Source organism: Bos indicus, chromosome 2 (genome assembly GCF_029378745.1).
Source record: "Bos indicus isolate NIAB-ARS_2022 breed Sahiwal x Tharparkar chromosome 2, NIAB-ARS_B.indTharparkar_mat_pri_1.0, whole genome shotgun sequence".
In the NCBI taxonomy this organism is placed as follows: Eukaryota; Metazoa; Chordata; class Mammalia; order Artiodactyla; family Bovidae; genus Bos; species Bos indicus.
This window is the reverse complement of record NC_091761.1, coordinates 112,267,376-112,295,132: the sequence shown is the minus strand read 5'-3', so window position 1 is coordinate 112,295,132 and position 27,757 is coordinate 112,267,376. Positions and strand designations below refer to the sequence as shown.

Genomic DNA, 27,757 nt, shown 5'->3' with positions numbered 1-27,757 from the left:
TAAACTTCATAAGAATAATATCAACCTTCTGAAAAAATGTATGCTTGATAGCAAGTACTCCCCCTTCACCAAAATCTCATATGTATCAACCTTTCCCCCTACCTCTTTGGAGTGATCTCTCAAAACTGTCTGAAATGATGCCTTGCAGGCTATAGTCTTCATTCTGCCCCAAATAAAACTTAACTTGAACTCTCACATTGTGCAGTTTTTCCATTCAACATATATTAATTACAAAAAATATATATGTATACTGGGAGCTCTTGGAGTAATCAGGGAGATTTGCAGAGAGGCTGCCTTAAGATGAGAAAGGAGAGATTCTGTTTTTTGTCTGTCCTGTTCACTTTTCACTTTCACGCATTGGAGAAGGAAATGGCAACCCACTCCAGTGTTCTTGCCTGGAGAATCCCAGGGACGGGGGAGCCTGGTGGGCTTCTGTCTATGGGGTCGCACACAGAGTCGGACACGAATGAAGCGACCTAGCAGCAGCAGCAGCAGGACACTAAACTTTACTCAAAGTATGCCTGGAGCAAGTCTGGTGATCAAAATTTAGTGAAGACGTATGTCAAACCTTTTGTCCAGAGGGCTACTTTGTGCTATGAGAGGGCAATTAAGACCCTACGGTCTGGGTTCTCAAACTAGGGCACAAATAATTCAAGTATGGAACAGTAAGGGGTCAGGCAAAGCTACACAACAAAAGTGATGTATCTTGTTGGGACATGAATTATCTTGAAGAGTTGGGGAGACAAGAGTAGCATTGTTTTCAATAAGAACGATGGAAGAGAATATAAAGTTTCAACACATTTTAGTGATAAAACACAGTTATCCATTTCCTTCTCCTCTTCCAGCCAGGGGTTCACTCTCCTAGATGTAAGACTTACATTTTTTAAAAACTTTTTGTTTCAGGTGATCACTGAAGGGACTCAGCCATACATGTACATGTGTCCATTCTCCTCCAAACTCCCCTCCCATCCAGGCTGCCACATAACATTGAGCAGAGTTCCCTCTGCTTACAATAGTTTCCTGTTGGTTATCCATTTAAATATAGCAGTGTGTGCATGTCCATCCTAAGCTCCTTACCTAGCCCTTCCCCCCATACCTCCCCCTGGCAACCATAAGTTCATTCTCTAAGTCTGTGAAGGGATTTTATTTTTTAAACAGTTTAAAAAGCATTACTCTGGGCACTGTGTTCTAAATTTCTTTGTCATTTTTATTCTCCCATCATCAAAAGTTTTACTCTGCCCCTTGCCATGTTTAAAACGATTGTATACCTTTTAAATGTAATCTGTGCTTTATGATTATCAAACTTTACAGATGGAAGTTGTTTTGAATTCAATTTCTAATAAAGTGTTACACATGCTTTTGTAATCTTTCTACATTCCGTATGGCCTAGTTTACTCCCAATCAAAAAAAAAAAAAAAAAGATGATCACTCATCTAATGAAAAATTGATGTTTCCTTTTTGACATTGGAGGGAAGTTGGACCCAGTTAATTGTCCAATGCTTCATTCTGTTTGGTTCCCACCCTGGCCTCCAGCAGAGCTCTGATGACTTCAACTGCCGTTAAAAATGCCTTCTCATCTGTTATGGACTGAATGTATCCCTCCAAACTTTGTACATAGAAGCCCTAATCCCCAGTAATCAGAATGTAGTTATATTTGGAAATGGAAACTTGAAAGAGGAAAATTAAAATGAGGTCTTTAGAGTGGTAACCAATCCAATCTGACTGGTGAGTGAAAGTCACTCCATTGTGTCCAACTCTTTGTGACCCCATGGACAATACAGTCCATGGAATTCTCCAGGCCAGAATACTGGAGTGTGTAGCCTTTCCCTTCTCCAGGGGATCTTCCCAACCCAGGAATCAAACCCAGGTTTCCCATTTTGCAGGTGGATTCTTTACCAGCTGAGCCACCAGGGAAGCCCAGGGTGACTGGTAAACAAAGGAAATCTGTGTACACAGAGAGATACCACGGTTGTGAGCACACCAAGGAAACACCATGTGAAAACATGGCAAGAAGGCAACTGTTGGTAAGTCAGGGAGGGAGGCCTCGAGAGAAACCACCCCTGCCAGCACCTTTATTTTGGACTTCCAGCCTCCAGAACTGTGAACTTCCGTTTAAGCCACACATCCTGTGATATTTCATCATATCACTACCAAACAAATATACTACTCTAAACAACTAACGTTACTTCTTCAAATGTCTATAATTTTGGGTTTCTTACATGCCAAGAAACAATAGTGTTTCCTCTGTTCCTCATTGATTAATTTCTCTTAGCTCTCCATCTCTTCTTTATAGTTTCCAGAATGGGCCACTGTTGGCAAGTATCTGTGATCGTCTCATTTATCAATACATATTGCTACTGAGTGGAGGATCATTTTGGTCTAGTGGTTAATAATGATGTGTGTTTGCATTTTTAAAAAACTATACCCTTGCTTGTTTCTTTGCCATGATAATTTGTTTCAACTCTATATTTCATAATATAATTTTCTTCAATATCTATAAATCAGAATAAAAATAAAAAAATATTTCTAATATTTCCACATAGATAGTTCAAAGTTTATTTTCCTCACCAGTCCAATTTTTCTGAGCTCAGGTACGTTTCAATGCACTTCTTTCTCCTCCCCCAGGCTGGGAAGACATTTCATTTTAACTTCAACCAGTTAGAAGAAATTCATAACAATCACTGAAAATTCCAATGGGATGTGAAAATATAAGAAACATCAAACTCTACAATTTGCAAAGTAATGGTAACTCTCATCTTTAGAGGAAAGGGGAAATTAAAAGGCCTAGTCAAAGCAAAGTTGAACAAGTCCTTCAGGCAGAAATTACAGGAGAGCCTAGGAAACCAAAAACAAGATGAACCTTCGTAATGCAGGAAGTCCGATCTAATCCATTCTGCATTCTTGACTTGGAGCAGTTGACTGTAACCTTCAAATTATAGTGAAAGAATTGCATCACAGAGGGTGTGGGAGTGGAGGGAGGTGGGAAGATTTAGGGGAAATGTCAGACTTGAGTGGGAGCTAAGAGCTTGTGATTGCAACCAAATGGACCTGAGATATACTGAAAGAAACAGGGAATTATATATTTTTCTTAATTAAATGCTTCTTGTGTTTTTCTTCCTGGTCTTGACTGGTATTTATTTTTCTTCACTTGTATCAAAGCAGTGTGACATTCTCAATTGGATGGAGGGTGGGAAGCAGAGTTTCTTATGGTTGTAATGGAAATATTTACTGGCAGCAGACAAGAATATGCTCCTCTAAGGGGAAGGTTGCATTTGTCAAAGATTTGCTTGGATCCTGCCTTGCTTGCTGGGAACAGTTATTTACTCTTAATTAGCCCTAAATACAGTTGAGCCCTGGAAGGGCCTTATTTTAAAATCATCATTGCTGTTTTAAATCTGACTGCAGTAGAAGAGAATGACTGACAGTGATTAAAAGGGCAGTTGATGGGCACATATTAGAAATCATGGTCAATAATAAAATCTGAAGACAGGAACAACATGTATTTTATGTTCCTATAAACACAGATTTAGTGCAAGTAAGCCCACATAATAGTACTTGTGGCATGCGCTGATTTGCTCCAAATTTAATTTAGAACAACATAAAAGTTCCAGTATCAGCTGCAGGGTACTAGCTTTGGTTTCAGCTGGCGGGTAGAATCTGTTTTGAGAGCTAGTGCAATTTCTGAAGTTGTACCTCGTCCTTTCTGTTTAGGAACAACCTCATAAATATCTGGGATTCTCTGAAGGTGATTTCACTTTTCCAGAGTGTTCGATACTGTAATCTTATCTTCTCAGCTGCTCTATGGGTCTCTCTTGATCATTCAGTCACATAGAGAGGGACACACACACATACACACACCCCCCCCCCCCAGCATGTTCATGGCTAATTGAAACTCTTTTTTATTATTTCCTGCCTGCCAACCTAATAGAAGTGGATTATCTTGAGCATTCTTTGCCTTTAGGCTACTTTGGGGAAAAGGAAAAGAGACACTTCTGGTGGGAGTGGGAGGAGCTCAGTGATGATCCTTCCATCTTTCCTCTCCTTTCTGAGTCCTTGGATCACTTGGCTGCAGCATCTCTGGGATATGGTGGCAGAGGAAGTCTCCCTCATCGCCACACTCGTGTACGCCTCCTTCTCACCACCTTGAGCTGTTGCCAACATTGTAGCATTTTACTCGAATACCTTTTACAAGCCTCCGTGGCCATTCACCGCCATTTTCCTCAAGGCACAACCCCCAAAGTTTGGGCGGTTTCTCTGATCACAGCCACAGGGCAAGACCATTCCCTCAGCCTACGACTTCTTTCTCTGGGCTAATGAGCGGAGGAGGTCCCTGGACCTTTCAGTCCCAAGGGATGCCCACACTTCCTATTGCAGGATGCATGGCTTCTTTTAGTGGAAGGAACCACCACCACCACCTCCCCCAGGTTTCTTATAAATGCAAACCTCAGCCTTACAGTTTCCGGCAGTCTCCATCTAGTGGGAGCAAATGAATCCCCTATTATTTAAATCCACCATTATTTAAATTAGATCTCTATTCAGGAAAGCTGATCTCATCCCTTCCCTCCCCCCATCCCCATCCTGCTTGCCTAGAGGAAGGCAGCTGAGTATTTCCAGGCTCTTCAACAATTTGCCTGCCTAAATTCTTCAGTCACAGCTACCTTGAGATGGCTCCCACAATAACCTTTCTGATCCCACCAGGGTGAAGACCAGCATTTAGCTAGGCTGAGTTTTTGTACTAGGACAAGGAGTGAAAATAAGGTCATTCTTTTTCTTTTAGGGGGGATTAAAACATAAAATTTCTTTTTCAGAGACATTTTCCAAATACTGGTAATTTGCAGATGTGACTTTTGGGGTTGACTTTTAAACCTTAGAGGAGAAAAAAGAAGAGAGAGCTGACCAACTGGGAGACACTAATGTATCCTAGTTAACCAGAATAACTGGAAAAAAAAAAACCCTCAAATCCCCAATGTGAAAGTTTTTATCATAATAATTGTTCGAGACCTGCTCTTTTTGCTTGTGGCAGGAAGTCCCTACCCACAAGAAGTATATGTGGAGATTTAAGTCAGATCTGCCACTCCATGCAAAAATAACCCCAGGCCATGCTTTCCCAAGAAAATACAGGAATGACAAACAAAATACAATTGCTATTTTGCAGGACGGCTTCCATAAGTCCTGGCCGTGGGGAAATGAGCAAGATGTTCCTTGTGAAGTTCATACTGATTAAACCAAATATGGCTACAGGAAATCTCAGTTCTGGCCCATCTTTCTGTGCCCGGTCTCCAGTGGGTAAGACAGGGCTGCAAATGGCCTCAAATATACAATCTCTATAATTTCAGGAAGTGAAATGTCTGAAATGACCCTTTGGAGAAATTTCAAGTCGAAATAATATGACTTAAATGAGAAGCCAAGTCAGTCAAGGAAAGTGTATTTGGCAGTTACTAATGGAAGGAATGTACAGAACTCAGCTACCTGAGTGGTCGGCACCGAGTGGTCGGCAGTGAGGTCCCAGTGGACTTCCCAGGGCTATAGTAGATATAGGGCTGGGTGCTTGTTCCTGATAGAGTAAACTGGCCTAACTTCTGGAACTTTCCAAATTTTCAGACTTGAAATCCAAGATGTTCAGTTCCTGAAAGTTCGCGACAGTAATGTAAAGGAACAATGCTCTATATTAGAAAGCTCAGTGCTCTGATTTCCAGCACAGAGGTATGTGATTTGGGGTCTTACCCATTCTTCTTCATGGCTAGACGAGCTCCCCTGAAATATTTTTTTCATTTATTTATTTATCAAAAGTTAATGGGATTTTACTAGGTACTGGGCAGTACTTTAAGCGTTAGAGACATTTTAATGAATTAAGAAAAGTGTCTGCCCTCATGGAGCTTACCTTTTAGTTTCTGGAGAAAGACAATGATGCAGAAGACATCTGGCATGTCATCGTTGATCACTCCAACGAAGGAAAAGTAAGGCAGAGAAAGGGGATACAGAGTGGGGGAGTCAGGTGAGCAGAGGTGTGAATCAAGCAAGAAAGACAGCAGTGGGAAAGAGGGGCTAGAAATACACATAAAATAATATTAACTGTGACTCTAGAATGCCTCTAATCTCCATGCTGTTCCAACAAACAGAGGGGCTTAGAAACTCCTTTATAATAATCAGCACTGTTTATTGAGCCCTTAATATGTGCCTGCATTCTTCTAAGCCTTTTACTTGCATTTTTTTCCACCAATCTCTCCATTAGCACAATAAAACCAGGTAAGAGAGGTCCAGGGGAGTTAAACGATTGGCTGGAAGTCACCCAGACAAGAGAATAAGTGCTGGACTTAGGACTTGAAGCTACTACCTTTCCAATTGACTCCAAACATGATAAAAACAGTAACAGCTATCATTTCCTGGGTACCTGCTATGTGCCGGCGTTGTGCGAAGTGCCTTGCATATGCTGCATAGATGTTGGGGTTGATGAGAGGGAACTCCATCACGCACACGCTCTCTACTGCAGAGCTTTGTTTCTGATAATATGCACTCTCTACCTTTGACATATGCTTCTAACAAGACCACTCCTTCTGCCAAAATTCTCTCAGGCCCGATATACAACCATTCAGTGTCATGCTCTACCTCTCTGGCTTCATCTGCTACCACCCTCCCTCTGCTGCCAGCACTCTAGCCTCAGTGGCCTTCTCTCAGCTCCTTGAGTATGCCAAACACATCTCAACCTCAAGGCCTTTGAATCTGCTGTTCCGTCCGCCTGGAACCCTTTTCCTCAGAGACATATACAGCTGCTTTTTCACATCATTTGGTTCTCCACTCAAACATCTCCTTATAGTGAAGCCCTCCTTGAACAATGGAAGGAAAACAGCACAGGGCTCTGCAACTAGTCCGCCACTTCCCATCTCCCTAATTCTGCTTCATTTTCGTTCACTCTTTTTTTTTTATCACCTCCTGACATATTTTATGATGATTTTTCATCGTCTGCCTTTGCTTTATTAGGAGCTCTGTTTTGTTTGCTTGTTTCCCCAGCAACTAGAACAATGCCTGGCATCTGATAGAAGGTCAATCCATATTTTTAATAAATTATTAAATCATGGGCACTTAGGTATGTTATTGGGTACGTTATTAATCATAGGTGTGTTATTGACAAGACCTGTGCATCTCGAAGACTCTTGTTAAGTTTAACAGATGATAAAGGTGCACCACTTTCTATATCAAACATATTTTTCTAGACCAGGTTAATGTTCTTGACTGATAATATAATACAATTTCTTTGAGACAAGTATTGGATTGGCCAAAAAGTTCATTCAGATTTTTCTTTAACAGTGTATGGGAAAATCCAAACAAAAGTTTTGGCCAACCTGATATAACAGAGAATCATTTATCTGGGGTGCTGTCATCAGAGTCCTTGATGGCTGGAAGCCAGTGGTGTATTCAGGCCAGGGGCTTTCACCTCACATAGTCCCAGGTGCTTTTTCAGTTGACATTTGAAGTAAGAGTGATTAAGTGGTAAAAGACTTCAATATCTGCAAGAGTAATTGTTCCCGATGCTGTCTACATCTTAGAAAGCTACACAGAAATCCAGCTAAAAGATATTAGTTTTTTAGATTAACTTGATTACAGAACAGATGAGGAGAAGCAGGTAACCTTAAGATGTATTTTGTACGTGGAACCAAAAAGACTTGCTAAGGGACTTGCAGGACTTCTCAATAAGAGAAGACTTGAGGGAAGTGAAAAATGGGATTTTGGTTTGATGGCAGCATTTATCTAAATGGGAAAGACTTGAGGAGGATATGGAAAATCAAGAGTTATGTTCTGAGCTTGGCATATTTGGAAAACTTATTAGACATCCAAGTGGCAATGTCAAAGCTTAGGGTAAAGGTTTGGGACTTGAGTCAGTTTTGGAGCCATCAACACAAATGTGATATTTAAACCTATGAAGAGATAAGCCTTGTATGAGAGTTTAACATGGGAGAGAAATCCCAAAATAAAGCTGTCCTGTATGGTCTTCCAGTGCTAGGTTGCTAGATGCTTTAGCTTGCCTTGGTCTCAGTTTCTCTCTCTGTCTCACTCTTCTTTTGGTAGGTTGACCCCTGGAACCCAACCATCATGTTTTGAGGAAGCCTGGTCTTCCCAATCTTCTGCAAGACGTGAATAAATGAACCTTCAGATGATTCCAGCTCCCAGCTGATAGCGAAAGGAGCAGAATAGAAATGCTGGGCAGTTTTGAGTCCCACTGGAAGCTGAACCACTCAGCCATTCAGTGGGCACTGTAGAAAAAGCTGATAAGGGGGAAAACCCAGATTGTTCAGGGTTTACCCCAGGAGGTACATCAGAGAGTGGGCATGGACTCTAAGGGTGTGTGATGTATGCATGCTCACTCGTATCTGACTCTTTGTGACCCCATGAACTGTAGCCCTCCAGGCTCCTCTGTCCATAGGACTTTCCAGGCAAGAATACTGGAGCAAGTTGCTATTTCCTCCTCCAGGGGATCTTCCCAACCCAGGGATCAAACCTAAGTCTCCTGTATCTCTATCTCTTGCGTTGGCAGGCGGATTCTTTACCACTGAGCCAGCTGGGAAGCCCCTAAGGGTGTATGCTGCTGCTGCTGCTGCTAAGCCGCTTCAGTCCTGTCCGACTCTGTGTATATAAGATAATAATTATAATAATGTATCTTGACACAGACACTAAGAAGGGAAGATCAAACAGTGAGAAAGTACCCGGGCCCCTCAGTCAGTGGTGTCAGTGAGGCTGAAAACATGTTATAGTAGAAGTTCTAGAAGTCTAGAGAAATCTGACCTTCATAGTTTGATGTAAGATTTAGGCATCATGGGTTGGAAGAGTAGACAGGGTTAGCTGCAGAGTTATGGATATTCTGTAGGGAGTTGCTGCAGATGGCTGGATCCAGAAATTGTTGTTAAAGAAGGAAGCCTGAGCACAAAGCCAACTAATTGGTATCAACAACCAGAAACAGAGGTTTTTTTTTTTTTCAATCTACATTGAGAATAGATTGTATTACTTCAAATATTAAACTTTCCTGTAAGAAAAATGGACCTGAAAAATCCTTTGAAAAGTTCCTCCTGAGAATTTTCTTTTCCAAGTACTGTGAAAAATGACTGCCGTGTTTCTTATATTAAGGTTGATAATGATGTTAAATGTAAAAATAAATGAAAACCTGTTGGAAGTCTCTGGAATGGAACTAATACACCTCTAGCTGGCTTTCTTAATGAATCCTGCTTTGTTTCTTTGTATTTGACCTCAGATAAATTGCTGATCTCAGCCTGTGTTCTGTGGCCTTCTGCTTGCTTTTGCTTTTGCTTCTGCTTGCTTCCTTTTGCTTTCCAGGACAGCTTGACAAATCTTGTGCAGATAAACACAATGCCTACGACTCCTGCTGAACTGGGGCTGGGCGTGCTAACATCAGCACTGAAGGCACCTTCTCCTTGAGTTTGTCTGTCATTCTTTTAATTTCTTTGTCTTGGAGGAGTTGGTCTTTACAAGTGGTCTTACTGATACATTTCCTGCTTTTGGGAGATTAACTGAAATATACTTGTTTTGTTAAGACACACTGGAAGAACTACATATTCATTTGCTGGTAAGTGTGATTGCTGTAGGAGAAGGCAATGGCACCCCACTCCAGTACTCTTGCCTGGAAAATCCCATGGACGGAGGAGCCTGGTAGGCTACAGTCCATGGGGTCGCTGGGAGTCGGACACGACTGAGCAACTTCACTTTCACTTTTCACTCTCATGCATTGGAGAAGGAAACGGCAACCCACTCCAGTGTTCTTGCCTGGAGAATCCCAGGGACGGGGGAGCCTGGTGGGCTGCCGTCTATGGGGTCACACAGAGTCAGACAGACTGAATCGACTTAGCAGCAGTAGCAGCAGCAGTGATTGCTGAACTGTATTCCTAAGAGTATTTTTAAAAGATCTGGCAGGGACTTCCCTGATGGTCCAGGGGGTTAAGAAACCACCTAACCAATGCAGGGGATGTGGGTTCAGTCCCTGGTTGGGGAACTAAGATCCCCACACCTCAGCAACTAAACCTGGCTAAGACCCAAAGCAGCCAAATAAATAGAAACCACTCTCTTTAAAAAAAAAAAAATAGGTAACATCTTCATGAAGGGTTAGGTAAGGATTCCTTAAAATTTTTTTTTAAACTCCTATAGCAAAAGATTGATAGATTAGATGAAATTGAACTATTAAAATTCTCTTCATAAAGATTCAGCACAATGAAAAGGACTAGCATACCAGGTGATGGCTTATAAATATTATTTATTTCCAAACCAGAGCTGAAAGGGGATTATAAAGTATATCTTTACTTCTGCTTCCTCTTCCCCTCTCTTTCCATTTTCTCATCCCAACACTCATATAATCAAACTGCAGAGAATTTTCTCCTCCTAACCTTTGAAATCAATAAATTACCCAATCTCCAAACTCCTGAGTTAGCCACCGGCCAGTAGAACTTTCTGTAATGATGGAAATGGTCTGTGACTGTGCTGTGCTATATGGTGACTGCTAGTCATACGTGCTTAATGAGAAATTGAAATTTTACCTTATTTAAATATAATTAAAATAACCACATGTAGTTCACAGCTACCTTATTGGCCAATGCAGCTAGATCATTGGTTTCATTTATTGAGGACCTACTCTTAGCAAGAAAGAGAGTGAGAAAAAATGCAAAAGAAATTGAATTTTTCTGCTGAGACAATGTCCTAGGTGATGATCCATGAGATATAATTCCTATAGTAGACACGCTCCCTACAAGAGTATTGTCCCCCTACCATCATACAAATGAGAAATCTGATCCTAATACTTTGATGTAAGATTTAGGAAAAATGGGGGGAAGTGTAACTAGGCCATAGCACTTTTTCTTGAAAAATAGGACACATATCAGAAATGCTGCTGAAAAGGTTGTTTTTTAAATGTCGGAGTCAAGTTTTTATGGCATAACAAAAAAACTCCAAATCAAAGGTCATGTCCACATTGCTATATTCAAAATGGATAGCCAACAAGGACCTATTGTATTGACCAGGGAACTCTTCTCAATGTTATGCCAGCCTGGATGGGAGAGGGGTTTGGCAGAGACTGGATACATGTATATGTATGGCTGAGTCCCTTCACTGTTCACATGAAACTACCACAATATTGTTAATCAGCTATGTTTTTGTGTTAGTTGCTCAGTCATGTCCAACTCTTTGTGACCCCATGGACTGTAGCCCGCCAAGCTTCTCTGTCCATGGAATTCTCCAGGCAAGAATACTGGAGTGGATTGCCATTCCCTTCTCCAGAGGAACTTCCCAAGCCAGGGACTGAACCCTGGTCTTCTGCCTCGCAGGCAGATTCTTTACCATTTGAGCTACAGAGAAGTCTATAACCCAATAGACTGGTAATCAATAGCTGGGGAATCAGCTATACCCCAATACAAAATAAAAAGCTTAAAGTTTGAAAAAAAAAAAAAAAACAACACACCAAATCTGTGTGATTTATAATAACATACATTTATTATTCTCAGCCACAAGTTTGCAGATAAGCTGGGGTTGTTCTGCTTCTGCCTGCAGGTTTGGGGTCAAGTCAATTGCATGTGTCTGCCGTTCTGGGTTCAGTGGCTTCTTGGAGGAAGCTGTTCTCCTGGCTGATGATACAAGTGATGCCACGCAAGCACATTTAAAGACCCTGCTTATGTTACAGGCACTAACGTTCCATGGCCAAAGCAAATAAAATGGTCAGCCTCAAAGTTGGTGAGGCAAGAATTTGTACTCCACCTACCTTACTGGAAGGCACTGTAAGTCACTTGGCCAAAAAAATACGGATGTGTAATTTGTTACTGGGAGAGAGGGAAGAGTTTGGAACAGTAATAAAATCTATCACAAATACTTAGAACTCCATGGATTCAGTAAGGGTCATATTTTCTAGGGGACTGAGTTAGTTCTTTTCTTCAATTGGTAGGTTCTCTCTCCTCCTCCTGCCTATCCTAATTTCCTCAGATGGAACCAACTCTCTTTAGTAATAGCAAAGAGCAGACAGAGCACCCAAGGCGTCAAGTTGCCCCAGTCTCCATTAACACGAGCCAAATGACAAAGGCACCAGACAAGGAGAGCAAGCCTGGGGAAACCTGGGATCTACTTTCATGCACTGATGAGCATTACAGACAGCAGGGGAGTCACTGTGGATCTGCCAAAATTCACTTTAGTGATACTCACTATGACTATACAAGGAGACACAACAGGTCTGTTGGATACAAAGTGCTGATAAGCTTTCAGGCTCAACGCAGTGCTTAAGATTTCAAATCCAAGTTCAACCCTTTATCATATAATTGTCAACTCTCCAGCCCCCACTTAGACCTTCTCCCAAGACAGAACTAGTAGCTCGTGAGTTGCTCCTTTTCGAATTGCTGTTTTCTTTGTTTGCATGAGTGTTTTAAAATCATTCATTTGACCAACAAATACTGAAAAAGCATGGACTCCGCCTGGCAATGTTTTAAGATCTGTGGATATTTCAGTGAACAAAACAGAAAAATGTATTTGTTCTTACAGAGGTTACATCCTGGTGTAAAAAAAACAACAACATAGATAACTGAACAAATAAATACATATTACTGTTGCAGGGAAGAAACCAATTCTGACTCCATGTTGGAACTGTTTCTTTGACTTGCTTTTTGTTGCTTCTGTTATTACAATCATACTTATTTGCCTCGGAGGACCCTGCCCCTCTGCTTGACTGTAAACTAAAGTGCCTTTGTTCAACTCATAGAAAGGTAATTTGTCCCTACCTACCTGTGAATAGAAGAGAGTAACACACCCCTTCCAAAGTCTGGCCATTCCCTTGGAGATATTTTACAAGACTGAAGACACTTTCACTTTACTTCCCCACTGCCTCTCTCTATTCTGCCTTTTGACTTTAATTCCTCATTACTTCTTTCTCTCTCATCTGTAAAAGAACCTGGCATCCAGACCCCATAGGATGGTTATTTTGAGGCGCTAGCCTGCCATCTTCTTGGTCAGCTACTTGCTGAATAAAGTCGTTTTCATTGTCTTAACACCTCGTCTCTCGGATTCATTGGCCTGTCATGTGGCAAGTCTAGTGAACTTGGACTCGGTAACAATACAGTGTATTAAAAAGATGCGTGTGTGTGTGTGTGTGTGTGTGTGTGAGTCACTCAGTAGTGTCCCACTCTGCGACTCTATGTACTGCAGCCTGCCAGTTTCCTCTGTCCATGGAATTCTTGCCTCTGTCCAGGCAAGAATACTGGAGTGGGTAGCCTTTCCCTCCTCCAGGGGATCTTCCCAACCCAAGGATCAAACCCCAGTCTCCCACACTGCAAGCATATTCTTTACCATCTGAGTCATCAGTGTTAGTGTTTCAGTTGTACCTGACTCTGCAACCCCATGAACATAGCCTGAAATGCTCCTCTGTCCATGGGATTCTCCAGGAAATAATACTGGAGTGGGTTGCCATTCCCTTCTCCAGGGGATCTTCATCCAGGGATTGAACCTGGGTTTCCTGCATGGCAGGCAGATTCTTTACTGTCTGAGCCACCAGGGAAGCCCTTAAAAAAGATAAAGGAACATAAAAGGCTTGAGAATGACCAGAATGCCATCTCTCATTCATATGGTGATGGGGAGGCTTGCTCTGAGCATATAACCTTTGAGAAAAGATATGAAGGAAGTGAGGAATGAAGCAAATGATAGAAAAATGTCCCAGTTAAAGAGAACATCAATAAGACAGAGAATCAAGGGACAGCTTGAAAAGCAATGTGAGTGGAACAGAGCAAGGTGGGGAGTGTAGGAAGTAATTAAGCTGGAGAGAGGCTGAGAGCCAGATTAGGTAGGACTTTGTAGGCTGGAAAGTTGCTGGAACATTTTGCACAGAGGAATGACATGAATGTAAGTGTGGAGTGAGAAGCCTTTGGAATATGACTCTGAATGAAAATGACCCTGGAGCACTGGGCGTGGTGTCGGCCTGCCTCCACATCACACCAACCTCTGGGCCCTCAACACCAGCTGCGTACTTGTTTCATCTCCACTCATCAGTTCTTGTGCTTCCACAAAGGTAAACATTCTGTGGTCTCCCCTTCTTAATCTCACATATTTTCAATATGGGCTTCCCTGGTGGCTCAGACGGTAAAGAATCCACCTGCAGTGCAGGAGACCTGGGTTTGATCCCTTGGTTGGTAAGATCCTCTGGAGAAGGGAATGACAACCCACTCCAGTATTCTTGCCTGAAGAATCCCCATGGACAGAGGAGCCTGAGGGTTACAGTCCATGGGATCTCAAAGAGTTGGACATGACTGAGTGATTAAGCACATCTTCTAGTATCTCTCTTGAGTTAAAAACTTCTCCTTTTTATTTGTTAGCTCAGTCTAATGCATGTACTACCTTCAATTCATTAAGATGGAAATCTGATCAAACCAGCAAACTAATGCTATTCACAGGACATGTGTTTATTGTACACTTGCTGTGGGCAAGCTTCTGAACCAGAAACAAAGGAGGCTCAAATATGAATTGAAATGGACCTCAAAGGCCAGGAATTTACAGCCTGAAATGGAGTTTCCCAATTGTTTCAAGTATGCAGACCTCTATTACCATAAAAATTCTCAATCTCCTGCCTAATAATACCTTAGTATATTTAATAGCATTCATTGAGAAACTATGTAATGACAAGCAGCTATTAAACATTCAATAACACCTTTTATGTATTTCTTTTTTATTAATTTTTTGACTTCTACATAATACCACTACCTAATAGAAAATGCATGTCTGAAACACATCATGCCTTCAGTGCAATATGAGAAGTAAGTACACATTTGCCATCCCTTGAGATAATTCCAACTCTATCTCACACCTCTGAAATCTAGGAGAAGCACAGACCTGGAATAGTATCCAGCTGACCCGCAATTCCTTTCCTCTGATCATATAGATAAAGCTTCAGGCACAGAAATGTGCTTATAACGTCTGTTACAAAAACTCAGACTTTAAGGATGTCCCAATGTAAATGGGCTTTGCTGGTGGCTCAGACAGTAAAGAATCCTCCTGTAATACAGGAGACCTGGGTTCAATCCCCGGATTGGGAAGAGCCACTGGAGAAGGAAACAGCTACCCACTCCAGTATTCTAACCTGGAGAATCCCCACGAACAAAGGAGCCTGGAGGTCTACAGTCCACGGGGTCACAAAGAGTCAGACATGACTGAACAACTTTCACTTTCAATGTAAATGCAAACCACCCACATGAACACCCATGACAGTGGCCCACGGGGCCTGAGCTCCTGAATTAATACCAAAAAAGTGGGGACAGGACCAGCTACCTAACTTGTAGGGCCCAGCGCAGAATAAAATGCAGGGCCCCTTGTTCAATAATGTACTAAGCATTTCATAATTGTGACAGCAGAGAATTAAACCAAGTGAGGGGAGCTTCTGGGCAGGGAGGCCTATCTGACCTGTGAAGCCAGCCTTGCATGGGGGCCTGATGTACACCACGGTGTCTGCTGCACACAGACATCGTGTGCAGTGTCTCACATGGTGCTCGTCCAATAAAATCTATCATCACCATTTAGCAGTAGCAAAAGTAATAGTGGCACCTACTGTATGCAGGCTTCCTCTAAGTGCCTGTGTGTTATGTTGCATTCCATTGACAAAATAGGTATTATCGTTATCCCCACTTTGCAGCTACCAAGGCCCAGATTGGTTTAGTAACTTAACAAGCTTGTGTAACCAACAGAAGGAAGAACCAGGATTCAGTCGACTCCACGTAGTCTGATTTCGGAACGTAAGTCCTTCAATCCTAAGGTGGTTTCATTTCCCTAATGCTGGTTAGCTTGTTTTGAGAATTCAGTAAGAAAATGTAGGCAAAATGCTTGTTAACTTCAGAGTCTACATACTGAGTACCTACTGTGTGTCACACATTGTTCTAAGCCTATGCTAGCTCCTTTCATCTTCAAAACTGTCATCTGGATATGCACTGTTGTAAACTAGCATTTTAACATCGAGGAAGTAAAGGAACAGTGACATTAGGTAACTAGCCTAAGGATGCAGCAAATGAGAGACTGAGCCAGGATTTCAACTGAAGGAGGGAGTAGAAAGTAAGAAACAAAAAGAGGCATTGGTTATTTTATTTATATACGTATATAATTTAGTTATTACATGGTCATAAGAATATTTTGTGGCTCCTTGTAGATTCTGATGGCATTATCTTTAAAACACTTCTTTTATCATAGAAAAGAAATGAAAGATGATAGTTAGAGTCAGAAAACATAATACAAGAAGGCTCTTGCTTAAGCGGTATCCACATTTTATGGAAAAACAAGAAGGCCTTATCTTCCCTGGGTCTGCAATTTATGTCTCTCTTTTTTATGATCTTGAAACTGATTCTCCACTAAGATGTAAATAAGGAAGCCTCTGTTTTTTCCCCAGTGTTCCTCCATTTTCATACTAATTAAATTGTCATAAGAGTAACCATTAATCTTCCTCGGCCACCAGTCACCCTCCTCCTGTTGGTGTTGTGTGGAATTCCCACACTGTGCCCACACTACCTTGCAAAGCCAAACTCAGGGCCAAGAGTGGTTTGTGTGCAAAGTGATCAAGGCTAGTTCCTTGAGAAAACACAAATTCTTCCCACCTCCTGCCACAAAGTGTGAGTTAATTTACCAAGACGTGAGTTGGAAACCGAAGCCTTAATGGATGTTTTCACTTTTATTGCCTGTTAGAGAGCATCAGTGAACTGTTGAACATCAGCTGTTAGAGATAATGGAATTACCTTCCTCTAATACCAGAGGTGGGCATCACCCTACACCACTTCCAGCTTTCCCTAAAATCACATCAGAGTGTTCGTGTTCATGCACCAAACAGTGATAGAGAATGTCTTCATGCTTTGTGGGAGAAATAGGAATCAAACCTTCAGGTTATTTAGAGTTTAATGACAGAGCAAAGACACACATCCCCAGGCATGTGATGAATTCGCCAGAGGTACAAAGACAGTGCCATGGGCAACTAGATGGGAGAGAAATCTCTTTTATCAGAGGTTTCAAAATGGAGGGATCACAAACTGATTCATGCAGCAGCTAAGAAACTGAAATCTTCCATGCCTTCTGTACTTTTAAAAACATTTCCCAGACCTTTCTCAGTCCAATTGAAGCCTATTTAGGCCCTTTCAAATCTGATTTCATCCCTACTCAAGAATGACTCATAATATGAAGGTATTTTACCTAACTTCTCCATGAGTCAGCTTATAAGAAGAGGAGGAGAAATTAAAGATCATAGAGAGCGTTTCCCTGGTGGCTCAGTGGTAAGGAATTTGGATGCCAATGGGGGAGACATGGGTTCAACTCCTGGCCCGGGAAGATCCTACATGCTGTGGAGCAACTAAGTCTGTGTGCCACAACTACTGAGCCTGTGCTATAGAACCTGGGATCTGCAACTACCAAGCTCATGCGCCACAGCTACTGAGCCTGCACACTTTAGAGCCTGTGTTCTGCAAAAACAGAAGCCGCCTCAATGAGAAGTCTGTGCAACGCAACAAGAAAGTAGCCCCCACTTGCCACAGCTAGAGAAAAGCCCATGTAGCAATGAAGACACAGCACAGCCGAAAAAAAAAAAAAAAGACTGCAGAGAGATTTGGCATTTTAAAATTTCTGGGTCTCATGGTGATGAAGGTAGCTGGCCTCCAAGATGGCTGCCACTGATGACTTTCCTCCTGGTGGTTCATGCAGTTTCCCCAAGAGACTGAGACTATATTTCCCCTCTGCATTGAATCTGGGCTTTCATACGTTGAACAGAAGTGGTATTCTGGGACTTTTAAGGCTAGTTCTAAAGAAGCCTGGTATCTCCTGCCCAAGTCTCCTGAAACACTCTGGGAGTACGGAGATGCCGTGTCGGAAGTCCTACTATAGGAGATCAAAATGCTGGAAAGGTCACTGCTGGGCTCTTCAATGATTGTTCCAGCCAAGTCCAGCTTCCTAGGCCTTTCAACCAAGACACCAGGCATGGGATCTCTGTCTGGGTGCTTCCAGACTAACCCAACTGCCAGTTGAATACAACTGAGCAACCTCAGTCAACACCACGTGGAGAAAATGTACCTCAGAGAGCATTGTTTGAATTCCTGATTGCCAAACCTGTGAGATAATAATAATAAAGTGGTTGTTCTAAGTCACCATGTTTTGAGGTAAGTATCACAAGACAGGAAAACCTGGAACAGTGATAAATCAGATCTCTTGAATATTTTGGTTTCATTTTATGCTGATAAAACAGAATCGACTTTATGAAACATGTAATCGATCCCCATATTTTACAGATGAGAAAACTGAAGTCTGAAGCGTCAAACAGCCATCCAGGTTTCCCTTTCATGATTTTTTCTTTCATTACTCTCTTCTTTCATTAATCTTGGCTATTCTCAGAATAAATTAGAAAAGTTCTTCATTTTATTTTCAAACCCATCAATAATGTTAACAAATCTGAAATGTTTGGGATGAGCAAACGTAATTTATCTTGTAGCCCCAGTGCCTGGCATAGTACTCCACACAGTTTTAGGCACTCAGTGAATTAGTGTTGAATAGGAATGGATGAACGAATGAAACTGCCTCTTTCTGTGCCAATGGAGAGTTCTGCAACAAGGCAGCTCAATGTGTGTCTCACTTCATCTGCTTTATTTTTCATAATGAATTCATCTGACCCGTTGCCTTTTGACAGATTGACCCTCAGTGTGCCAACTAGAAAACTGGTGTTTATGTCAGAATCTGTGACTCCATGGTGTGACTTTCTGGAAGCCAGAAGGTCTGTTCCTGCAGGATTCCAGATCCTGCAGAGAAAACGGCATTTCTTGGAGGTTACATCTCTCTGTATCATGTGCCACTTTGGCTTGCTGTGATACCTCTTGTTTGGAAGCCTGCTGGTAGTGATTCAGACAGCAGTCACCCATTTATTTTCCTGTGATTGAATTCATTCTTCATGATTGTCCTGGACCATCTTGGAATCCAGTTAGTTCAGCTTAAGAGCTGAAGGTGACCCCATGAAGAATGGGGTCCTGCATAGCAGTCCTGTAAGTGAGTGGTAGTTGTTGGTGTCATATTTGTGTGTGTGACTCAGTACAGAAGCCTGCTCAGGGGGAACTTAGGGAGAGGAACACACTAATTTTGGATTCTGTTTCTCCAGGACAATCAGTCCTTTGGTGACTGAACAGCATGTACTGAAAGAAGCACAAAATTGACTGATCCCTAAGCTTAGAAGGCTCTCTTTCCTAAGTCACCCTCAGAGACAAGAGAGCGCAAAGCTCACTCCATTTATACCACAAATCACACCACAGTGAAACCTCGGAAACAGCCGTGCCCACAGCCTAGGGCAGGAAGTTGGGGTTAGGGGTTGGGCAGGAGACAGTTCTTTGGCTAGACTTCATTGATTGGAGTCTCTTTTCACCAAAAGAGACCTTTGACCTTTTGACCTTTGGCATCCTGTGAGCACCGAGTCGCAGCTGTTGCATCTCCTGGGCTCTCCCCCAAGAGCTGGCACTCTGAAGGCCCCTTGTGAGCAGACAATGTGCTCTTATCCGAGAAGATGGGGTTGCCTCTTCACAGGGCAACAGTCCAGGGCCTTGGTCTTTCAGGGAAGTTACTGAACCACAGCCAAACCACAAAAATCAGCTGCTAAAATAGCCTCAGATTTTTTTTTAGAGGAAAAAGTAAATAAATTAAAGGGCCTTGGCCAGCTGCAATCCCCCTCCCCCAATGCCAACCAGTGAAGCCCATTCCTCCATTAGGCAAGTATTTACTGAAATCAGAACTAAATGCTAAACACGGGGGCTATGCTGTGGGAGATATGGTTTGCATTAAGAACCAAAGTGGTTGCTTCGTGGAATTTAATAGTTTCTTAGAGGAAAGAGATATTAACCAAGCAATCCCATGAACAGTATAAAATAGTAACTGTGATAAGTGATAGACAGAGACTCAATGGTTATCTACAGAAAGGGGGTTGGCCCAGTTAGGGAAGTCAGGGAAGTCTGCTTGGAATAAAATAAATTTGAGCTGAACTTTCAGAAAATCTGAATAGGAGTTAACCTAGATGATAAACGAAAGAGTGGTATTTCAGCCAGAAAAAGCAGTACATGCAAAGGTCCTGTGACAGATTACAGAATTTGGTGAGTTTGAGGGATGAAAGATGACCAGAGAGGTTGGACTGGAGCGATAGGCAGAGGAATGACCATGTAGAACCCTGTAAAGCACATTAACACATTCTGTCTTCATTTGAATCTGGGGAAAGGAGCATACGTGATATAATCAGTTTATGGTTTGAAAAGACCAGGTGACCTCCTTTGGCTGCCACTGTGCCCAGTGGAGTAGTTCATGTCAGTTGACCATGAGATTTGACCATGGACTTCATTTCCTGGCCACACTGAGCCTTGTTAGTCCCAAGTAACCGCTGTGCCTCCCCTATCTCCCTTCACCTCCTGACCCTTCACTCCCTTCTGCCCTCCCAAAGCCTCTCATCTGAACAAACGTGCTGGTCAGCCAACTCCCTTCTAACCCAAACCTCTTCCTCAGTGCGTCCGTCAGCTCCTGGCCTGTAAGTGAAGCCCTGATGTCCTTGGAGGACACAGCTTCCAATATGGCTGCCTCAAACGGATGTTTGTTAATCTCCGGTCCAGGAAGTAGGGTGGAAATCTCCCGCTACCCAAACTCTACAGCCAGGCAAGTGGTCTTGCTCTAGCACTCTCTCACTTTCCAACTCTCAGGTCCCTCTTTCTCCCTCATAAGGGTTTAGTGTCCATTATTCCTCTTTCGTCCCACATCTTCTTGAAAGAACCACCTAACACACTTGTCGTCATCCACATCACTACTCTACCTCAGCCTCTCACTCTGGGAAGGGCCGTATCCTTCTATTCAACTGCCTCCTTTATACTCTGTGGACTGGATCACCAGCGTTCCCTGCTCCTGTTTTCAAAGTGGATCCTCTCATCTTCCCAGAAGCTGTTCCTGCTCCAGTGCTTCTCATTTCAGTAAACGACACCCCTGATTAATCCTTACAGTTACTCTCAGCAAAGCTGTACTGCCAAGTGGATGCTATCAGCGATACATCACAGCTTCCTCTCTTATCCCGCATATCCAAGAAGACACAAAGTCCTGTTTATTTGATGTCTAAACGTAACACAAGTCCATCCACTTCTCTCTGTCTCTGTTGCCTCCAGCCTCATTCCCAAACCACCATTATTTTTCACGTGACCCATTGAATGGCAGCCAGAGCTCCTTTTAAAGGCACAGAATGTATGATGAGATATTTTCCTTTGTCTTACCTTGGGGTGGGGACAGGAGGGGAGACAATGTCTCCAGCTATCCTTTGGGAAGAAGAGACATTTGAGGTGCAAACTCATGGTTCTTCCAGCCAGATACTATCTATAGGTAGACCCGTGGAGCATAATATAGCTCATGACAAAAGTGTCTCTTATTCTCGCTCTATTTCCTTTTCTCTCGTGGATAAAATCTTGATTTCTATTCCAGAGGCAAATATACACAGGATCCCTGGAAAAGCCAGTCATTCTTCAAGGACTTTAGCAATAAATCCAGATATAGTTGATGCTAGGAAAGGAAGTGTGTTGTGAATCCTTACCCTCCAAACTCAGGCACCTCACCACCAATGCCCAAGCAAAGAGCTAGGTCATGCCCTCCCACCCGGACCTTCAGGGTGTTGCTCTGGGTACATGTTCCAACACTGCTCCTGTTCCTCTCGGTCTGTCTCTCTGCTCTTACCCTTTCCTCTTCCTGAAGTCTCTGCCTCCTGATTTTCCTGGGTACACTGCCCTCCCACAAAAACCAGCAAGCCCCACATCCTTCCTGGGGTCTATTTTTAAAGATTTCCAGGGTCTGTGGTGAGTGAATGTCATTGTCTTCTCCGCTCGTGGGTAGAGGGAAGGGTCAGCCTCAGATCCTCAGAGCTGGGGAGGAAAAACATCTGGATTGCATTTTGTAACTTTATGAATTTACAAAGCAGACAAGATAAAAACAAGCAAAACAAAAATAACCCCCATTTTCCCAGTGAAGATTAATATCCTCCCCAAAGCCTTATTGACTCTTCCATACTTATACCTCTCCTCTTGGCTCAAATTTGAACTTATTCTGCTCCAGAACTTTTGCTCTTATTCTGATCCCAGGACACAAACCAAAGCTTCTTTCCTTAACGACCAGACACATTCCCCAGACTCATCCTGCAGGTAGAGGTGGTCCTTCCATATGTCCACGCCCCTCTCCTGCGGTCACACCATTAATGTTTTCTCTTACATACCCCAAATTCTTCCTTAAGGGTACATCCTTCTCCTTAGGGGAACTCCTCCCACACTTTCATCAAGCCTAAGCATGAGGTCTCTTCACTGGGGCTTCCCTGGTGGTTCAGTGATAACAAATCCACCTGCCAATGCAGGAGACACAGGTTTGATCCCTGATCTGGGAAGGTCCCACATGCTGCTGGGCTTAGTGCCACAACTATTGAGCCCACACGGCCTAGAGACTGTGCTCCACAACAAGATAAGCCACTGCAATAAGAAGCCTGCTCATCATAACTAGAGAGTAGCTTCTGCTTGCCGCAACTAAAAAAAGTCCATGCAGCAACAAAGACCCAATGCAGCCATACAAACACACACACAAAAAAACACAAAAAACAACTGTCTTCCCTAGGGCCATCTTCCCTGGGCACCTAGGATTCCCTCACTGACCATGTTCAGGCACTCTGTAAGGTATTCTTTTTCCACAGCAAGAAGGAAAAATTTAAGGCAATAATAACTGAGGGACTGCTTACCATATGTCTCCTCTGTAAACTCCTTGAGGGCAGAGCATCTATATTCCTTTCCACCATATTCCCACATTAGGGTATAATAATTCTGTTTAACTGTATGTTAGTCACTCAGTCGTGTCTGACTCTTTGCGACCCCATGAACTGTAGTTCTCCAAACCCCTCTGTCCATGCCAGGCAAGAATAATGGAGTGGATTGCCATTCCCTTCTCCAGAGGATCTCCCCAACCCGGGGATCAAACCTGAGTCTCCTGCATTGCAGGCAGATTCTTTACTATCTGAGCCACCAGGGAAGCCACTTTTACTTCCTGTTAACTACAGAACCCTTATTAAGTATTAGGTATTTCTACAAACTAACTCATGTATTCCTCACAACACATCTATATAGTCACTGCCTTATAGAGGAAGTAAAGTGACCTACAGAAAAATCAACTTGTCCAGAATCCTACAGTTGTTATAGTGGAACCAGGGCTGAAACTCAAGAAGCCTGGCCAAAAGGATATAGATTATGTGGCAAAATGCACATATATCTCACTTTTAAAACTTCCATTTCTTTATGTCAAAATAAAATCGATACTGGGAGACATGAGAGTTATGGAGTTCAATTATAGAGTTTTTAAATGGATCACTGACCATGGAAATTTTCCCATTTATGTCTGATTTCTAGATGAATTGCTGTATTCTGAAACAGAAAACCTGTCTTCTCTTAAGGTGCTCTTTCTCTCCTTCTCTCAAACCTTTTGCTTTTTGCCAGTGTGTCCCATTGTTTTGTAAACAAGCTAAGTTGATAATTTGCTGAAGTAAAAACTTATCTCCATAAGGGATAAAGATGGGCTTTTCTCTGTGGTGATCTGGGCAATATTTAAACTCTTTTAATTGTGACCAACGTCTTCTTACAGTTCAGAGATGCTCCACAAAACACCTGTATATGTGATTTTCTGAGATAAGAAGGTGATATGAGTCAGGATATGCTACCAGGAACTTTGGAACTGAAGACTTGGCTGGGTCCCTGGCCTCTGAGACTCCCTTGCTCAGGTGAATTAGTCTCTAGCCGCTCCAAGGGCGTGGTGGGAACCCGCAGCCTCAGTCAGTTATTTTCACAATAAAGAAGAGATTCTTCAGCTCGCTCTGGTAGAAAAAGATGATAAGGACCTTGTGCTAGGTCAGATTGACAAGGGGATTCCATGTCTGCCATTTCATAAGGGGCTCCAGGTCCCTTGGCCCTTTAAAACTAAGAAATGTACTTAAATCATAAGAAGACAATTGATTATAGAAGCTCAATGCCGTTTCACCACATATCGCTTCCTTCTTTCAGTGCAGTAAGCCAAAAGGGATTGTTAAATCCATCCTTGGTGAATTTAAATCTCACAGGGAAATTCAGAACATCCTTTGATGTCAAGAGGACATTGTTCGGAATAATTTTGTAAGAAGGCAGTGCTGGTTAGTTTTGTGAAAATGACAACTCCTGGGAGGAGACACGTGAGCTGTGGCAGCCAGCCCTTACTTGAAGTGAAATGACACATGTTAAAGAGGAGACAGGAAAGTTAGTGCTTTGAAGCAAGAACACATTGGGTTCTCAGGGTAGAATAGGAAAATGAATCAGGTCGATCAAGGGCAGAGTTTTGTGGAGAGATTTTTTTAGGAGCAAGATTTGTGGAGAGAGGGTTTCCATGGGCTTCAGCATTAGAAAGAGAAATAGAAAAAATATATCTATTTTGGAAAATCAAGCGATCAGCTGCAGGCCAGAGCCCCTGAAGGTTTTTAAGGTCAAGAATACAGTTTTTGGGGACCTGTCACCGTTTCTCTCCTTCACACCAGCTTTTCTTTCCACTCTGTCGTCCTCTGATCATATATGTCAAGGGTGAATTGTTAGAATGGCCATAAATATGAAATAATCCATTTTTATGTGAATAATATGGATGTCAGCCCGATTGTGGAACCTTTACGAAAAAATTAAATGTCTCTTAAAGTGAGGCCTCAGAACCCCAGTCTCATTACCTATAACAGGTGTGGGGTGCAGATACCTATTTTTAATACAGATTACCTGAAGCCACCTGAAAAGCCCTGGATTAGAATTCCTAGGGGATGGAACCTGGGAATCTGTATGTTAATCATTTAAATTCTTCAGGTGATGTTTGTGTGATTTTCTGATCACTTTTGAGATCAAGACAGCAATGATAGGTACCTCCTTAGTTAATAAAATTAGCAACTTGAATCTTCATCTTGAATTAAACCATGAGTTACCCATTGTTTTTCACAATAAACATTGGGTTTGCATTATCTCTAGTGGTTTGCATTTGCTGGGTATGGAAAACAGCTCCCACCCACATATCCTTGAGCCTTTCATCCTCTCTCCTAAACAATGTATCTTACATTATTTGATGTCTGAATCCCATCAATGATTAGCGTGAAATCATTAAAATCACCCTACACATTGAATCTTATTATAACTCTCTGGTAGTTTCAGTCTCATAACATAATTCTATTCACTTTAAAATTATGACACTTATACATTCTTTTTTAATCTCTCTTCAGCATGTTGCAAATGCTTGGAGATTAAAATATGTGACCTGCATAAAAGATAAGATCAAAAATAAATTTTAAACCACAACATAAATGATCATGAGCCTCCAGGAAATGAATTTAGATTAAAAAAAAAAAAAGCAGCAGTCTGGGCATTTATAACATTTATCACAGATATGGATTTGGTCCTTTAAAAAAAAATTTTTTTCCCATTCATTTCTAGCTCCCTCTAGCCTTTTTTCTCACACTTTTGTATGAGATATGTACAAGTTTTCTTTCTTTGAACAATCAAAGCGACCTCTGCCATTTTAAAGCAACCTCTCAGCTGGAAATTCACACAGGTTTCCAGGAAGACACTGTTAATTAGTTGACACAAATTACTAGGAGTAAAACCAGGCACGTGTAAGTTTGTATCTGGCTTTCTTTTTTAAAAATATTTTTATTAATTTATTTTTTACTGTGCTGGGTCTTCGTTGCTGTGCAGGCTTTTCTCTAGTCGCAGAGAGCAGGGGCTACTTTTCATTGAGGCATGCAGGCTACTCATTGCCATGGCTTCTCTTGTTGCAGAGCACGGGCTGTGGGGCTCTCGAGCTTCAATGGCTGCAGCTCTAGAGCACAGCCTCAATAGTTACGGTGCACAGGCCTCAGTGATCCGTAGCGTATGGGATCTTCCCAGATCAGGGGAAGAGAACCTGTGTCTCCTGCATTGACAGGCTAATTCTTTACTGCTGAGCCACCAGGGAAGCCCCTGTATCTGATTTTCCTGATTAGAGAGAGGCAGTATTTAAAACAAGGCTGACATATAGTTTTAAAATATATCTGATATACTCTATTACAACATTATGCAGATGTAGGCTGGGAAATTGCTAATAACGATGACAGATGAAGAACAGTGAATTCAAATACTTACTGCAATCAATCAGGATAGGAGGAGGTAAATGTGTCATCTGGCTTCTTCTGGGCTCATTTTGGCACCCAAAAGATCATTGATAAGCAGATAACATGATCACCTCTTTAAAGAAATCTCTCAACAAGACACCAGGGAAAATTCCACCCAGTACACCTGGCAAAACGCATGAAAAGCACCTCCATGCTTTTCTCACATCAGAGCAGCTGCCCAAATCTCCAAGTTTTTCTCTCAAAATGCCCCAACCAGTCACTCAAAAACCAAACCATCTTGCCTTTTGTTTCTCGCCCCTTCCTCTCACCATTCCAATTTCTTTCCTCTCATAAATAACTCTCTGGGGACTTCCCTGGTCGTCCAGAGGTTAAGAATCTGCCTTGTAAGGCAAGGGGAACATGGGTTTGAACCCTGGTCGAGGAACTAAGATCCCATATGCCATGGAGCAAGTTAGCCCACCTGCAAGCCTCAGCTAGACAGAAGCCCGCACAAAGACTGCAACAGAGACCCAACACAGCCAAAAAAAAAAAAGTAATAATAATAATAAAATATTTTTAAAAAACTACAAGCACATACAAAAACTCTCTACCTTTTCTGGTAGAACTCAAGGTATGAACATAATGGTGCAACTACTTTAGTAGAATTTCTATGTATGTTGAACTTTTTGAGTGGGATTATATTTTTCTTAAAAACATCATATAAACAAATGTATGGGTGATTGTAAAAATAAATCCTTGCTTATGAAAACCTGACCTCTTGCATTAAGAGATAAGAAGCTTTTTTTATTTTCCCTGGCAAAAGTCAGTGGAAGAGAGCGAGTCACTAACTGTCACAGGTAATATTTCAGTTTTAGTACCAAAACTAGGAACTCTTCAATTCCAGCAACCAGGACAGGTAAACACCTGAAAAGGAGGCTTAATGCCTCTCTCTGGGACAGCCTGATGTAATGAGGCCTGAAAGGGTAACCCAAAGATGAAATTAGTACCTCATCTTTCACTGAAAGCTCTTCCCCTGGTGGCTCAGTGGTAAAGAATCCACTTGCCAATGCAGAAGATACAGGCTTAATCCCTAGATCAGGAAGATCCCCTGGAGATGGACATGGCAACCCACTTCAGTATTTTCGCCTGAGAAATCCCATGGACAAAGGAGCTTGGTGGGCTACATTAGGAACTGTGCACACTTTTCTTGAAAAAAGGAAATTCATTACTCCTAGGAGACCACAGATTGCCCAGCTGATTCCTTTTGCTCTTCCCACCTGCATTTTTATTTCAGTTGTTAATGTCACCTGCCTAGGAGAGTGATTAGGCCAGGGACGCTCGCCTTCCTCCCGGACAGGGTCTTAGGCAACTCTGAAAGTAATAAGACTCCAGTTTGCTTGACTTGCTGCTGCTGCTGCTGCTAAGTCGCTTCAGTCGTGTCCAACTCTGTGCGACCCCATAGACGGCAGCACACCAGGCTCCCCCGTCCCTGGGATTCTCCAGGCAAGAACACTGGAGTGGGCTGCCATTTCCTTCTCCAGGCCATGAAAGTGAAAAGTGAAAGTGAATTTGCTCAGTCGTGTCCGACTCCTAGCAACCCCATGGACTGCA

General features: G+C 42.3%; 1 long non-coding RNA gene across 1 annotated transcript in view; it reads left to right on the top strand.

The window, feature by feature from the left end:
- LOC139177550 (uncharacterized) overlaps positions 1 to 22,006 on the top strand; it is a 77,552-nt gene extending 55,546 nt beyond the window's left edge. Inside the window, exons 2-5 of the long non-coding RNA XR_011562001.1 lie at positions 1,884 to 2,024; positions 5,156 to 5,286; positions 5,602 to 5,703; positions 8,065 to 22,006. This is a non-coding gene — a long non-coding RNA (uncharacterized lncRNA). The remainder of the gene's footprint in view (positions 1 to 1,883; positions 2,025 to 5,155; positions 5,287 to 5,601; positions 5,704 to 8,064) is intronic.
- The last annotated feature ends 5,751 nt before the right edge of the window (positions 22,007 to 27,757 follow it).